We start from the raw sequence: 17,069 nt of genomic DNA on the forward strand, positions 1-17,069 counted from the left end.
GGTGCTCAACGGGATCTTGATTTCGATGAGTATCAGCACAGAATCATTGGGACAGAACCGATGGCAGAGTATCGCGATACCTGCGATGTAGACACCGTGCAGTGACCCTGGAATAATTCGGCAGGGGAAGTGTTGCGCTGTGATATGGACGAGAAGAGGCTTGTTAGAGATGAAGGTGCATGTGTACTCGTCTTTTCAATCATAGTGAAGTCAAATCGAAACGCGCTGCCTCAAGTAGAGACCTAAGCTTGCCCAAGGTTGACACGATCTAATGCATATTCGGATATGGGTCCTCATTTGCACGTGAGTGAAGAATGCATGCTTAACGGATTTTCACCATAACAAAATAAGTTATCCTTGGTATGATTCTTGTAGAAGTTTCTATTATTTTTTGTCAAACATATTCGTATTAACTGACTATTATTTAGTTATATAAATCTTGTGCTATAGGATTAGTAATACTAGTGTAAATTTGCATTTGTGCATACTAGGATCTAAGTAAATTAGCATGTATTTTTTTTATTTACTCGATATGTATAGACGAATTGTCAACTCACGACTCATATTAGGCTCTTATCAGCTTTTCGAAGTCCGAAATGTGGCGAGCTCAAGATATGAGGCTTCGTATCAGGCGCCGCAACACTGGCCGTCTTATCTATAAGACCACGAAGTTCCTATAAACTTTTTTAAAATTCATGAACACTATCGAAATTCCCATTTATTAATTATACTGCTTTAACAGATTTAATTGTGGATTTGAATGAAATTATTAAATAACAAGCAAACATGACAGGAATGTTAGTATCATTATGTTGAAACATTAATTTTAATGTTCAAATGTTTCAAAAGTTCAACGTTGAGTAATTACTTTTAAGTAGACTTGTGCGTCGCGACTTATTTGGGTGGACGACACATCATTTACTGCAGTATCTTACATTGCTAAATGGTAGTTCGTTTTTAATTGGGTCATTGATTAAGACCCGTTTTTAAGCCTGTAATGTAAAATAAATTTATTTATTTTATTTTATTTAATATATTTTGTACACACAGCTGTTAGAAGAAACACGACAATAAGGATACAGAGTACAAGGGCACTACTTATTTCATGTTGAAATCTCTCCCAGTAGGCCCGCAAAGAGAAAGAAGAATTAGGAACACAAACCTAGTGCATACACTAAGCATTACATATAATAATATAAACATATTACAAGATACAAAACAATACATATACATAAATATACTTACTTTATATTATAATACATTATACAAATATATACTTTTATTTAATATGGTAAATGGTAAATATTAATAATTCATCAAAAAATTCTTGGAAGTCGTGTATGTAAAATATCAAATTCCGAATTATATTTGTAGTCATTTGTTAGTTTATCACACAACAAAGGAACAAAGATTAAATTGGTTCAGTGAGAGAGCCTAAGAGTAATACGTATAATAATGGTCTTACATTAAATTTTGTATCGCAAATTAATTACATGCATTTCATTTCAAATATACCAAAAACTGTAGGGCACACCTAGTAATACTTCACGTAAAAAAACTTATTAACTAAAGTATTATTCAAATTATGTTATTTTATTGGACGTACTTCGGTTCAGTTCATACATATTCTGTCGATAAAATTAAAGACGATCTTACGATAATGATCGTTATTTACAATGCTGCCGTGAAAGTTGGAGTGGGAGTTATTTTTCGGTAGGCAGCGGCTTGGCTATGCCCCTGTCCACGAGCGACCACCACGACGGTAACCACTCACCATCAGATGGGCCGTATGCCTTATGCTCGTATGTATACAAGGGTAATAAAAAAAGTTATAATCTGCTGTAGTTAAGCTATAACGTTTTTGATAAATTATTAAAATTATTATAATAGACGAGTGAAGCTGGTTGTTGGGGCTTATAAATACTGACGTACTTTAGCTCGACATTTAAAGCTCAAACAGAAAGATATGTCAGTACGTTTTAATGAGATGAAATTGAGATAATATATAATATCGGCTATCTATACACCCCTATTTTTTAATTAGTACAAAAAATTTAACTGGGCTCTAAGTATCTTTAACTAATCATATTTGTGTAGTTAAAAAATAAAAAACACTAAGTCTCAAAACTGTCCACAAAAATACGTAATAACTGGTAAATGCTAAATAATTATAAAAAAAATCAATCAATGACCGATAGTAGGTACGTGCGGCGGGGTTTGTGTACCTACGGGGCGCTGCTCCATTGATAAATTCCGGGAAACTCAAGTCGAAGCCCACCAACCACCCCTTGTCCCTCTGCGCCCGCGCCGTGCCCCGACGCAACAACGACAAAAAACAGTACTAAATTGTTATCGGAAGTGTGCGCATGCTTTTTTTCATTGCAACAGTTGTTTGTTTAAGTTTTCCCTGACGCGATGGCTTATCAGTTCACATCACGGGAGTATGTAGCTATGCTTCGTGCGTACTTTTTGAGTGGAGAAAACGCGAGTGCAGCTGTACGTATGTACAGGGAAGACACCCAAACGCTCGACAGCCAAATGTGCGAACCGTGGTAAATGCTTACCAGCGTTTACTAGATCACGGTTCATTCCACGCACGGTCACCTACGTACGTCAAGAACAAGGAAGACCGGCGTTGTCACAAAATCTGTACGACGATATACTAGCGTATTTTGAAGAGGATCCCCGGCGGAGTACAAATGGCGCTGATCGACGGTTTAACATCAGCCAGTCCTGTGCCTGGAAGATTATTAATAAGGCTGCATTACATCCATATCACTACAGGAAATCTCAAGAATTAACGCCCATGGACTTCTTTTTGTGGAGTGAAATTAAGAGACGTGTGCACAGAAGCGAGCGAATTAGGCTCGAATGATTAAAACAGCGCATATTGGACGCTATTCACGAAGTGAAAAGACAGAGAAGCGTACTTCTCTCGTTAAAAACAATTTAATGAAACGAGCCCGTCTGTGTATTAACAATAGTGGCGGATATTTCGAAGGACAATTGAAATACTTGTAAGTTTAGTCAATAATACCTATGTAAATAATTATTGTAAATAGCACCTGATTCTAACTTCATAAATATGCCAAAATTTCTCTTTTCTTTTAGTACAGAATACCTTATTTTATTGTAATATTTGTTTATTGTTTTCTAATCACATACGTATTTAATTAATTGTAAAAAGGTAATTTTACCGGTCCTAAGCCCGGATGAATATGAAGGAGAGGTTAGAATTTAGAAAATTAAATAAAGTAGGTAACTACATCACATGTTCTTTTGTTTCATTTTATTGTCTAAGGCCATCTACGTCACAAGTGCGACAGTACGAATGCGAATGAGTAGGATGGAATACCATCAATGAAGTTCAATGAACTAATGAATGGATTGTAAAGTAATATGTCCATGATTTCAGTGAGATTTTTTACAATAAACAAATGATAATAACTTTGCTATTTAAAGGTATTATGAGATTTTTCCGTCACATATATGATAATAATGTCTTCCCTAATATGTCCTTAAAATTTTTGTACTAGTTATAAAATAATGGTGTATATTAATACACGAAGCAAAAACTTTGTATCCCTTTTTACGAAAATTGCGGAGGAGTATGAAATTTCCCACACTTATACAGAATATAGAGAAGAAGTGCACAATGATAATATTTTTTTAAAATAATGCTTAAAAGATACATTAAATCAATAAAGAAAACATTACACACACTACATACCATGTATTTGACGCACACACACATGCATACTATTTATTGTCAAACTTTTGTTCTTGACGTCTGTTGTCAATTTGAGAATAAATTAAATATTGTTTGTCTTTGTTAATATTTTTTATAGTGTAGTATTGGCGAAATTTGTGATTATAGAAGTATAAAATACAATCATAATAGTGTACAAACTTACAATTCCAATTAAGTATAGTCGAATTTCGACTACTGCGGGACCTCTAGTATTATATAAATATAAGATAATATAAGCTCTAAGAAAACTAAAGGTCGTTGCAGCCATTGATTGCGTGTTTAGTTACAAAGAGTTTTTAATGAGCAAACTTATTTATTTATCCCTTGAGTTTGAAACAGGCTCTCTTGAAAGCTGAGAAAGACAATATAAGCGAATGTGTATTGATATAAGGTTTATCGTTATTCATATTTGAGGTTATCCGAATAGAGTTTTTGTGTTTTGACACAAAACACGTGTGAACGGATGTGTGATTTCAAATAATTGCATTTCTTTTAAGCGCAGGATGCGTTGCACATATGCCTTCCAGGTGGCGAATTAACAAATACAGGTGCAGTTTCTTGTACGTGTTTTTGTAACTGATGGATTTTTGAACTATTATAGTAACTTTCCGGTCCAAAAAATCTGTGAACAAGGTGTGGTGTGCACGTTTTGGGATTTTCGACCTTTTGGACTTTACCACCACTGAGCTATAAATAAAATTTAAAAACGCTATAGTCAAAGTTATTATTTCTTAATATCCTAACTCTTTTCCTTTTGTTTCTCTAGCTACCCTTCCACGATTTCTATTACCGTTAAATCACCTCTAAAATGAGGGAAAAAAAACAGCGGCACTAACAGAAATAAATAAATGACCTATATAAACATACTTATTATATTACATCTATATATACATATTTTAATATATTGTTGTTTCAAAGTGAAGATTACAAAAGCTTTTATGCAACACAATGCTTAAATGGTATTTAAAATGTATTTGTAAACTCGATGTATGCAATGCGTTGGCGTTAAAAATTACCAATTGTGCATTGAATGCTTTGAATGGATTATCTAATTATTATTTTCGACATCACTCTCTTTCCACCTTTAAACGTTTCTAAATCGGTGATACATTTACGTTGTGATATCTATTGGCTGCTTCAGTATTTACTTATGGCCATCGGCACAATAAAAAATATTCAACATTACAATAAAGTCTGTAGATTTCGTTAAGTCTTATTGAATTACGTACGAATTCTTCATCGTTCGTGTAACTCGACTAATTGACGTAAATTTTGTAAGAACTTTTAATTAAAATCGCAATTTACTTTTCTCCTTGAAACGTTAGTTAGTTGGGTATTCATTCCGCTTCTTAATTACGTTAATTAAATTTCAGGAAAGTTTTCGTGGAGGCGGTTGCACCTTGCATCCCTTGGGGGGTTGAAATGTTCCCACACACGTGCTCTGTAATCCGTGCTTGTAGAAACGACCAGATTACATTGATCCCCCCTTCGCTACGAGTCACTTTAAGGATTATTGAACTATGTCTGTTGAACGCTGAATTGGTGGAGGTTTTTGAAGCTGGTGGCTGGTTCATGTGAATTAGTTGCCTACGCGTTCACACGAATGCTCCTGTGCTACACATCTGGCAGTATGACCCTGGTAAAAGTAGATTTACTAAATGTTTCCATTAAGTATATATGTACAGTAAATAATTTGAAATCGGATTCGTATGTAGTTTTAAATCCTTGTCTATATATCTTTGGACTATATTATTTAGATCGATTATTTATTTCAATAAATATTACACTAAAATATATGCTCGCATTTAGGTACATGTAACTCTAAGATGGAAATGTACAATTTCAAAGATTGCGTTCATATGTTTTTTTTAATTCAATTTTATGCACAGGGGGCAATGTGGTTTGAGTGCCTAAGCATTCACCTATTATTTACTACATAAGTATACGAGATGCTTACTTTATAGGTAGTTTTTAATGAGTTTTCGATATATGTGCTACCAAAAAAGTTACCCTCTTATACTAACTATGGTGTAAGAGAACCTTCTCGGAACAATCATACCTATTCCTAACCTAACATTCATTACCTAATATAACCATAAATACTTATTGTTATAGTAAACTCATATATCGAGTTCAATTTGAGATACATCAGCTCATATTGTGTTTCATTGCTTGTAACACAAAAAACATTATAATGACAATAATGTTTTTTTACATCAGTACCATCACCTATCTTTAATTTCAATTATCTTGTCGTCCTAATAAATAATACAACAAATTCATAAAATTTATAATCAGCGAATCACTAAGCAATTACCTGCTAATTAATTACTGCAAGTTGAAATAGTTTTGAATATCATTCGATTAATATATTCGGTGGGTTTACACAAACATTGCGTTTATACCTTTATACAAAGTACAACGCAGTCATTCAGAACGCAAAGTCATTGAGCTCGTAAGTAGTCGCGTAGGGCCGCGGTTGCACAATACAGTTCCTCACTTTAAAACGTGCGTATTGTTTACGCAGCGCCATTCACCCCGATCCACTGGGCCAGAATTTGGGTCAATTTTCACTTGTTTTACTTGCTCTTATCTGAGTATCGTCGCAGCGTAGTGCGGTATAGTTACGAAAGATACATAGTTCAATAATTTATTGGCTTTCGTTTTTAATGTGACACAAAACTTATATAATGTATTCGAACTAAATTAAATTGGTTGTAAATATTAAAATTATCACTTGTTAATGCAATGCAAAAGTATATTGGCTTCCCAAAAAAAAAACGTGATAGCCAAATTGAATTGATAATACAATATTTTGTTAATGTGTAAAGTAAAAAATTATATAAAATTGTGCAGAAGTCGGCAAAAATTAACAGTTTATGTTTTGTTTAAGATTTCCTTCACAGCTATGAGAATAGGCTATTTATGTTTAGTATACTTAACATATTGTCATATACAACAAATACAAAATAAGATACGGTACGCATACTTATAAGTATAAACTTTTTGTATAAACTTAGGTCCGTTTTTGTTCCGTTTTTTTCTACTAGTTGTAAGTCCCTTTTACTTAGAAAAAAAAAACAACTAACTAACTTTAAAAGACAATCAGAACTGCATGTTTTTTAGGGATGGTTTTTTAATTATCTTATTTTACTGGTTCATGAACCCTATCTATAGTTAGCCGGTTTTCAAGACTGAATAGATACCACCGTCGTCATTGTCGTCAAATTTTACTAACGAGAGAAATAAATACCAATACATTCGCGTAATGCAAAATATCTCGAACAAAAATACAGAGAGAAACAAACTGCACGAGTTCATGCATAAGTTACGCATCATTAAACATTCATTTTAAATTTAAGAGTACAATAGTCTTAATTCAAAACAAACATACCTTTTTCAATATTTCTTCTGCTTGTATCTGAAAGAAAAAAAAACCTTTTGTTAATAAAATATAACAATATAAAGGTGACAGACACGGGTTACTCGAACTACGCGAAAATTTATTTATTCATTCGTAATTCAAGAGAAAATTTGTCGTCTCAACTACTTTGATATTTGGGACGAACATCAATCAAAATCATTATGATAAATGTTTTGCTTTGGAAATCTAGTATGTACATGTATGACTACTAATGACAGATTTTTCTGCTTTTGACATGCTCACGATCTACGATCGATGCTCACGGCCCATTTTATGTTAGGGAATTAATTGCCTTAGTGAGGCGCTTAACTACTAAAACGAGCAGAATCTCTTAATTCTAGAATGTGCTAATTTGATCAGAGGTTAAAATAAATTTTTACCGATTTTGAATAGGCCGTAAGTGCGTGTCTATAAACAATAGGCGCAGCTGCCTTGCGCCATAACCAAGGCTGTACATGTACCTACGTATCTAGAACCAATGACATATACTTTCGACGATGGACTAGAATTTACATGATTAAATCGTATGAATATGTCCGTTGATGGCAGAAATTGCAACATAATTCATTTCGAACTTCTATACACAATTCCTTAATAAGTACTAGATATATTTTCTTTTGGTTTCGCGAGTCGTACGTGAACACGAAAACTATCGGAAATAATATGATGACAATAAATAATGTGAGTTTAAATAGTAAAAGTATTTTGAAGTGAAAACTTCTTTAGAATCGTTGTGATTTCAAACCGGATGCAACGGAAAAAACGACAGGTAAGAGACACAAATACAAAAATGTGTAGGATGAATGAGACAGAAATATACATACTATTTAATACAGCGCCATCTGTGAGATTTTTTAATACTAACGTGTGTATGAAAGCTCTTGTAGTGAATTTTAATTTAGGATTATACGTGAAATTAAAATATCAATTCACAGAGGGCGGTACCTTACAATTATTTACTAATTTTACATATACTTAAGACGTTTAGGATAATTGTATTTTAATTTTGGAAGGTTTCACTTCTACCACGTGTGAATTGCACACATGTATTTTTTTTTAATTATCCAACTAGAAGGATAAACTTAAAGCCCGAAATTTTGTTTCATGTATAGTAAATGCATATTATTAGGCGTATCAATTAACTCAGTTTCATTTATTTGAAATTTAAATCAAGCACAAACTCTTGTGATTGTGTTTTTGCCGAACACGGCTAGGTTACGGCGGTACAGCGGATCATGTGTGTTCTCATATACGTAATATATCGCTCGGGGCTTGTAATTACCCTGTCATACGCCTGAATAGCGAATCCTGCTTAGCCAATTACTCAGGTGTATGATTGATACATCTGCAATCTGATCTGGTTGGTTTAATTGGTTTTACTATACTGAATGCTAATGGAAGTTAAAGTATTATGATTGAAATTTTTATTTCAACGCGAAAGAGTATAGTAGAGAAGTTTAGAGAAGAGCTCACTTTCACTGGTTTTCACTGGAGTTTTCACTGGTGGTAGGACCTCTTGTGAGTTCGCACGGGTAGGTACCACCACCCCGCCTATTTCCGCCGTGAAGCAGTAATGCGTTTCGGCTCGAAGGGTGGGGTAGCCGTTGTAACTATACTGAGACCTTAGAACTCATATCTCGAGGTGGGTGGCGCATTTACGTTGTAGATGTCTATGGGCTCTAGTAACCACTTAACACCAGGTGGGCTGTGAGCTCGTCCATCCATCTAAGCAATAAATAAAAAAAAGCTTTTAAAAATTGTTCGAACTACTATAGCCAAAGAGCAAAGCAATGGAAACAGTACGCTAGGTAATACTAAGATTTGCACGTGCGACAGGGCTCAAGAAATAATTACAGGTTAGCAAAAACTACAAGTATGTATGGTTGGCTTATCAGACGATTATTGCGTTCCGTTGTTTGTGTTGACATACTTTTGTCGCAGTTTTGGCTTCGGGATATGTTCGGTTCTCTCGCACCCTGTACATGGAATCCATATACAGGGCGCTCATTGGAACCGTTTCCTAAAAATGTTTTTTTGAATGGCAAGCAATGTATCACTAATAAATCAGCTAGCACGATCCGCGTTGATACGGGGCGCAATGGACGACTCCGATATTACGCTAGACAGTACGGGCTCCAAAAATAAGAACAGATTCAAACCATAGGTTTTGGATTTAGTTAAATCATTATATGTATAAAGTTTTCAGTTTCAGTTCCGTACAAGGTACACCTTGTTTAAATTTTATTTTTTTATTTTTTTTATTGCTTAGATGGGTGGACGAGCTCACAGCCCACCTGGTGTTAAGTGATTACTGGAGCCCATAGACATCCACTACGTAAATGCGCCACCCATCTTGAGATATAAGTTCTAAGGTCTCAAGTAAGTTACAACGGTATTATTGAAGTATTACATAACGACATTATCACTGTAGAAATCTGAAACTTTCATATTGAAGTGATATTAATATTACGCAATATTGACAAACATTCCAGTTCTTAACCCTATTAATAAAGTAATTAATTAATTAATTAAGATGATAATCGAATTCAGGCCGTTCAATAAAAACGTGACAGCTTAATTTTTTACTTTTTAATTAATCGCGTAAATTTACAAGCTTAGTGCCGTTTTATCCGGTCTAACAACAGTTTTATGCCACTGGTTGTAATTACAGTGAATTTATGTTGATGTTACATTTGATTGTACAAGTGTATACAATTTATATATTTGTTTAAAAAATATATGTATATATTTTATGTTATAAATAACTAATACTAGTAGTTCCCCGCGGCGTAACTCGTATTCAATTTGGAATTTAGAAGGAATTAAGCAATTGCATTTTCTCGGGATAAAGAGTTGCTTGTCACTCTCTGGTCCTTAAACTATCAGTCGTTTTTATGTAAGTGCCTAAACTCTTGTACCAGCGAAACACACTGTTGTATTTACTATACCAGATACATCTATCCAGTTCGGCTTTTGACATTTACGATGATAAAAAGTATCCTATGTGTTAATCTAGGTAATTGACTACCTTTTTTTTTTCGGGCCGGGGGCCGAACCTTCTACGAGGTCCCCGCGCCTAGGGCGCGCGCGGGGTATGTGAGACTCAATGATCTGCAGGTGTTGAGAGCGAAAAAAAAAGGTAATTGACTACCTTTGTGTAACGTTTCATACAAATCCGTTCTTCTATTTTTGCGTTTTTGAGTAGCAAACATCCAAACAGAAACTTTCACATTTACAATGTAAGCAAATGTAATCGTTCTTTCTGATTCATTTAAAAGACGGACTCGGTGATGTAGCAGTAGTGAGTAGTAGCACTGCATATTGCGACGAGGGTTGTGCTTTCGATTCCCAGATCGGAGAAACATTGTCTGATGAGCGGTTTGTTTGCTCTGTTTGCTCTTTGTGTGGGTGTTTATTATCAATATTTGTATCTTTTTTAAATGTATATAAGTATTAAGTATGTTTGTCGGTTTCTGCTCCCATAACACTGGAAATCCTAATATGGGGTCGGGTGACTTGTTCCCAACTATTATTGTTTTTAATAATTAAATATTTTTGTAAGTATTGTAGATAATAGCTATCACATATATTTTTTCATTGTTTTAGAATAGTCGACACATGAAACTCACAAAAAAAAAACTTTTTTTCATTCAGTAGACATTAACGTATCAATATTTTTATCACGAGATCTTCGAGATAATGCTTGATGGCACGAGTACGTAGTATGACGTAATTGGTGCCCAAGGACATCGAAAACAAGCTTCACTACGTATAACGTAAGGTGGAAGGAAGCCAGTAAGGAGTAGTGAAGAGGAACACATTTATCCCCCCTTTTTTTTCGGGCCGGGGGCTGAGCCGCCTACGAGGTCCCCGTGCCTAGGGGGCGCGCGGGGTATCTGAGACTGGTCCGCGACTGCGAGACCGCGGGCCCAAGGATGTTTTCAGAGCCCTACCCACTAAGCGACTCCCCTGCACTCTTCGCTCAAGCGTCTATCCCTCAATATGTTTTTTTAGTATGACGATACAAAAAAAAAAATTGTGGTTATCTGTTTTGTCTTTGCTTATTTATTTTTATTTATTGTCACTAAAAAGAATATGATGTGATGCACATGTTACAAAGATAGAGTACGAAAATAAATGCTAATTATTATTTAGATACAGATATACCAAACATGCTTTTGTCTGTTTGTATGCGCGTTCATGTGGGATGGTCCGAATAATCGCTTAACTAATTGAAATGTGGTATCGATTGACGTATCAATAAGCATGGTTTTTGTTTTGTTATTAAAGTCGACTCACAATGAAAGAGTTATGGGAATTTTGAAGTGCGAATGAAATTGGAACGCACCTGTTATGATATATGTATACATTAATGCGATAAAAATATTTAATTGATAACTTCTCTAATTGGTGATAACGACATAAAAAAACTGGTAATATCCTTTCGGGTCCTCTCGCATTACAAGTACCTCGTGAATGGGACAAAAAATTTGACTTGCAACCCACCGAGTTTCCCGCTCAATCTTCTCAGCCACATACGATTCTGATCTGGACTAACAGATCGACTACTCTGACTTGGGCATGTTAACAAGTTCTCTCAGTTTGGCCGAAAGGTAGGTAAAGAAAAACCGGAAATCTTAAATCTCTAAAAGTACCGTAGTAAAGCCACGAGGAACGTATAAGTTAAAGTGTCAAAAACTATAATTAGTCGAATAAAGTGGAAAAGGGTGAGACCATTTGCACAGCATTTAAGTCACAATTAATTTAAACATTTAGTACCGAATGGGTATAGCCCCCTCAGGGATTGGGTCGGACGCCGTCTCGGTCTATTCAATCAGCGCCAGGCTGTCAGACGCCGCGCCAAGACGGATATGGCGACAAGCTGATTGCGATAAATATATTCTTCGTTTTTTATTCAACAGTATCTAGTCAATATAATCGAATTTATAGGTTCATTTGTATAAGAGGTATATATAAGATTATTGTTATTGTCAAACAGCCGTGAGGGCTTTATTGTCTAATATAAAAGAAGCTATGAAAGCAAGTATAACCAGTGAAAGCCAGTTTCTGAATTGAAAAAAAAAAACACATTGATTACAAAGATTCCGAAATCTAAAACAATTAATAAAAAAAAATCTTCTTAATACTATAATTCTTTGTTATTCAAGCTCAACAGCCTCTGGCCATTTTGATTTTCTTGTGTAATTTTTTTGTGTTAAAGTTCAGCTATTGTTTGTGTTCCAAGCAGTTCTTAATTTGTAGAGTCAAACATTCTTTGACCTGAATTATTGCTTATGTCCGACCATACGGGCACACTTTATTAAGGCGATTAATAAATTCACTAGATGAGGATTCGTCCAGGAGCGAAAGGGACTCACGAACAGGACGGCTCTTGGTAAGGTTGATACAGATTTCTTTTTCCTACCTATGCTGATAGCCTTGTGAGGCTATTTTAGCTTAACCCTAACATGTAGGTGAGCTCACGAGGCTGAAACCGGAGTTTTGCTACCACTGGCCCTTCGCAGAATCTACGCAAGCGACGGGTTCGACGAGGACGGTGACCGATACTGTCATGTGACTTTAGCAGTTAAGAATTATCAAGTGCTGGTGTAGAAGGTTCATGATAGTGCGCTTGAGCAAACAATCAGAGCATAAGATTATGCAATCCCCTCCTTTAACTCAACATATTCCTTCATTTAACTTTCAAAGTAACCAATTTTGCGAAATCCCCTATTATTCTCAATAACATAACAGCATGTAGTACGATAAAAGTAGAATATAAATATGCGTAAATACTGATATGCTGATGTTATTGTGATTAACGGTTTAAAGAGACTGTTTCAAGTATGGAAACCGTATCTAGTGGAATAGATACAGAAGAAGACAAATAATTAAGTAATCCAAAAATCGATCGGCAGTTTTCGGTGCTCGTAACTATCGTAAATCGCTATTTGCAAGTGTTTTTAAAATTATGTGTCTGGCAACCCTAGCCTTGCGTAACCAGGTCCGACGTGAGACAATGAACACAGTTGGATTGTGAGTACCATTGTGTCCTATGTGAAATCAATACTGAACGTTACCAGGTTCTGCGCCTCTTTTAAATGAATCCTTTCATGTTTCATGAAGGTCAGGATGTTTACGGTTTTGTTACAATTATGTTTACACTGTAGTTCTGTAACGAACGAATTACGTTGTTCCGAATAGTATACGCAATAAAGTGGGATTTGCTTATAAAAGTATTCATTTTAAGTTCTATTCGAGGTATAAAGAAAATAATTATTCGAGTATACATTTTTATTACGATTTTTTTATTGATAGAAAAAAAAAACTACTTTACAAAGTTATCAACTTTATTTTATTCACTACATTAGACACTGTATAGCCATCATACTAAGACCATACATAAATAATAAAAATCTTACGTTACGGACGTTTTTTTCCCGGTTAGGGTACCCCTCCGCACAGACGGATAAGGAACTTCGTTCAAAAAAAAAAAAGGAATAGTTTCTTTTTTAGTATTATAAGACTAACGCGGGTGAAAAAGCGTTCTATAATCTAATCTAGTTAGTTATATAGATCTTACATTAGCATTTCAATATGCCGTAGCTGTGAAACAATCAAGGAAACATTGTCGACATTGTTGTAAAGATTTGAAATAAAAAGGCTTCACCGCATAAAATTTAATTTCAGCTCCACACAGGGTACTCGTAGTCTATTATCGTCTAGAAAACACATGCACGTTTCAGGTCACGGTAAAATCACTTTAATTGCGCATAGAAAAAGTACATTATTGAGTGTGTGTATTTGATGTTTTCTGAGGAAACAATTTATTGATTACGTTTATGTTGATGCATTACGGAACATTTTAAGTTTTGAGAAGGTCAAGTATGATTTCGGGTAGTAAGTATTATTATTTATACAATGTAATTATGTTTCGTAGGTAGAGGTAGAGCGAGGTCCATACCCGATCCTGTAGACCGAATGGTAAACAGTCGACGTGGCCCAAAACACGTCAATACGGATCCTCCTGATGCATTAACGGTGATTTTAGATACCACAAGCACCGGTCACCGTCCTCATCGAGCCCGTCACTTGCGACGAAGGGCTCGACGAGCGAATTAACCCACAGACACAGCCCACTGAGTTTCTCGCCGGATCTTCTCAGTGGGTTGCGTTTCCGATCCGGTGGTAGATTCTGCGAAGCACTCCTCTTGCTACAGCCAGAGTTAGCACCACTCCGGTTTAAGCCCCGTGAGCTCACCTGCACGTTAGGGCGAAGCTGATATAGCCTCTCAAGGCTATCAGCATAGGTAAGATTTAAAAAAAAAGCGGGGTAGAGGGGCGACGGCTTGGCACCGATGACCACAGATCCGGCGTCTCAAGGCTTGTGGCGTTAATGGCAATGACATAGCTAGGATATCCCAACTTCCAAGATTTGTTTTGGCATGGAGGACGGTCGTTTGGAGGAGAAATTGGCAAGGTCTTGAGTCCATTTACCAAACTTCAAACCCAGCACGTGAGGTGATGGTGGTGGATGGTACAAAAGAAGAGGCTATACCTCCAGGTGAGCTCATCCAGCCATCAAAAGTAGTCAACAATAATAATAACCGTCATTTTCCCTTCTACATATTATAAAAAAGTTTTGATTGCGCTTTATGGTTCAATTTCGCGTTTATACCAAGAATACTGAGCAAATTTAATGGTCGTTTCATTCATAACTGTGTCCATAAAATTCATGGTTTGTTATAAAATCAGGCAGCGATGTTGAACGGTCAGGTCGCGTGATGAGCGCACGCGCCGTCACTTCCGGCGGGCTATTATACTTGGTCGCACACCGGAAGAGACGTTATCTAATTTATTTATAGACGTAATATAATGAACAGGATCTCGCACGCAACATCAGTTAGGAAACCGATTCATTTGAGAGCTAAAACTAGAAGAAGAAGACAAAGACGTGTCGACGTCGAGCAAATCATGTACTAAATGGGTGTTTTTACAAGTGATGCCTGATTACGGTAAGCTGTGACACAACAATCTATCAATAAAACATCAACATCTTGAAATTCACCGGGCGCTATAAATAACGTATATGTAATCTATATTTACCTTATTGTGTATTAAATATATTTACTTCAAGTAAGAGTCATATCTGTCATAGTCAGTAGCCAAGAACATTTTTACTGCTGGTGGGGCGTTTTGTTAGCTCACACGGGTAAGTACTACCATTCTGCCTATTTCTGCCGTGAAGCGTCCATGCTATTGTAAAAATTGAGACTTAGAACTCATGTCTTACGATGAGCTCTGGTGACCACTTAACACCAGGTGTAACCAAAAATAAAGTGGCACCCGATTTCAAGTAATTTAAACTTTCCATTCAATTAGTAAATAATTAGAAGAGCGTGACTAAGTCCCACTTGTTTTATTATACTAGAGGATTACGAGTAAATACGTGGTACATGTTTTCACCAATAAACTGGTTTTGGTATTTATTTTGGTCAAATTATTTTCGACTTATGAAATGTGTCTTAATTGACTTAACTGTTTCTAAAAGCTGGTAATCTTGTTCTAACTCTGTATTGAATTTTAAGTTTAATAGTTTAATGAGTTAAGAGTTTACAAACATTATTAAGGCCGCAGAAGTTTTTTTAAATATTATTTTCTCTTATTTATTATTATTATTTTATCTCTTTTATTATTATTTTTCTAATGAAATACGTACTCAACAAATGTTCACGATTGACTTCCACGGTGAAGGAATAACATCGTGTAATAAAAATCAAACCCGCAAAAATTATAATTTGCGTAATCCCTGGTGGTAGGACCTCTTGGGAGTCCGCACGGGTAGGTACCACCACCCCGCCTATTTCCGCCGTGAAGCAGTAATGCGTTTCGGTTCGAAGGGTGGGGTAGCCGTTGTAACTATACTGAGACCTTAGAACTTATATCTCGAGGTGGGTGGCGCATTTATTTTGTAGATGTCTATGGGCTCCAGTAACCACTTAACACCAGGTGGGATGTGAGCTCGTCCATCCATCTAAGCAATAAAAAAAAATCTCTTTTAATAGGCTCTCCAAACCTTTATCTCGATCGGAGTCAGGGGAGAGTTTGTTTGGTATAAGCATATGTGAGTTTGGTGCATTGGAAGTACTATGCTATTTGTTTCTGTCAGAAAGCAATCATATGTTACAGTTTGACGGATTGATTAAGAGGCAACGATACGAGAAAATATTTGAGAAAAAACAAAAAAAAAAGCCCGCTGAGTTTGTTTCGCCGGTTCTTCTCAGGACTGTGGCTTTTTTTGGAACCGGTGGTAGAGTTAACATTGTTATTTATATTTTAACATTCAACAAGTGTGTTATAAATGACATCAAAGTTGAAATAAATGATTTTGAATTTTGAACTTACTTCCTTGTCGTTATCAAAACACATTAGTATGAGCACTAAAATATACTTCAATACTACTTGCATGTTCTCAGCAAACTGAAAATGTATTACTGGGAATTATTCTTGTAATTTCTCGCTTTAGAAGCGCGCGTTACAATTCGCAGTAAGCTGCTCTCTAATATTTCAAAATAATATTTAAATTACAAACAAATAATCTCAGATTTATTTATTTATTAAGTTGCACCAACAAAGTGATCATCAATACAAAACATTGACAAATTGACAAAAGTTCATGGCAGATGTCACCTCAATTATAGGTGCAATCGAAAGTGCATTAACAACAAAAATAAAAATAATTATATAACTAAGATTTGATTACATTTAATTGATTGCTTACGATTAATTTATATTTAATTGGGAAATTATCCGCGACAGATTTTTCCTGTAAGTTGTGAGACAATTAGAAAAAACATCTTCAAAACAACAGATTCGTAATGTAAGCATTATATT

At 35.4% G+C, this 17,069-nt stretch overlaps 1 protein-coding gene across 6 annotated transcripts in view; it reads right to left on the minus strand.

Moving 5' to 3' along the window:
• Nucleotides 1-17,069, minus strand: part of LOC101736246 (ADP-ribosylation factor-like protein 4C) — an 80,343-nt gene that overhangs the window by 39,412 nt on the left and 23,862 nt on the right. For all 6 annotated transcript variants that reach the window (XM_038014043.2, XM_038014042.2, XM_062671221.1 and 3 more), the window contains exon 2: nt 7,146-7,172. The gene's annotated coding sequence lies outside the window, so the exon portion shown is untranslated. The remainder of the gene's footprint in view (nt 1-7,145; nt 7,173-17,069) is intronic.

The sequence above is a fragment of the Bombyx mori genome, chromosome 11 (genome assembly GCF_030269925.1).
Source record: "Bombyx mori chromosome 11, ASM3026992v2".
NCBI lineage: Eukaryota > Metazoa > Arthropoda > Insecta > Lepidoptera > Bombycidae > Bombyx > Bombyx mori.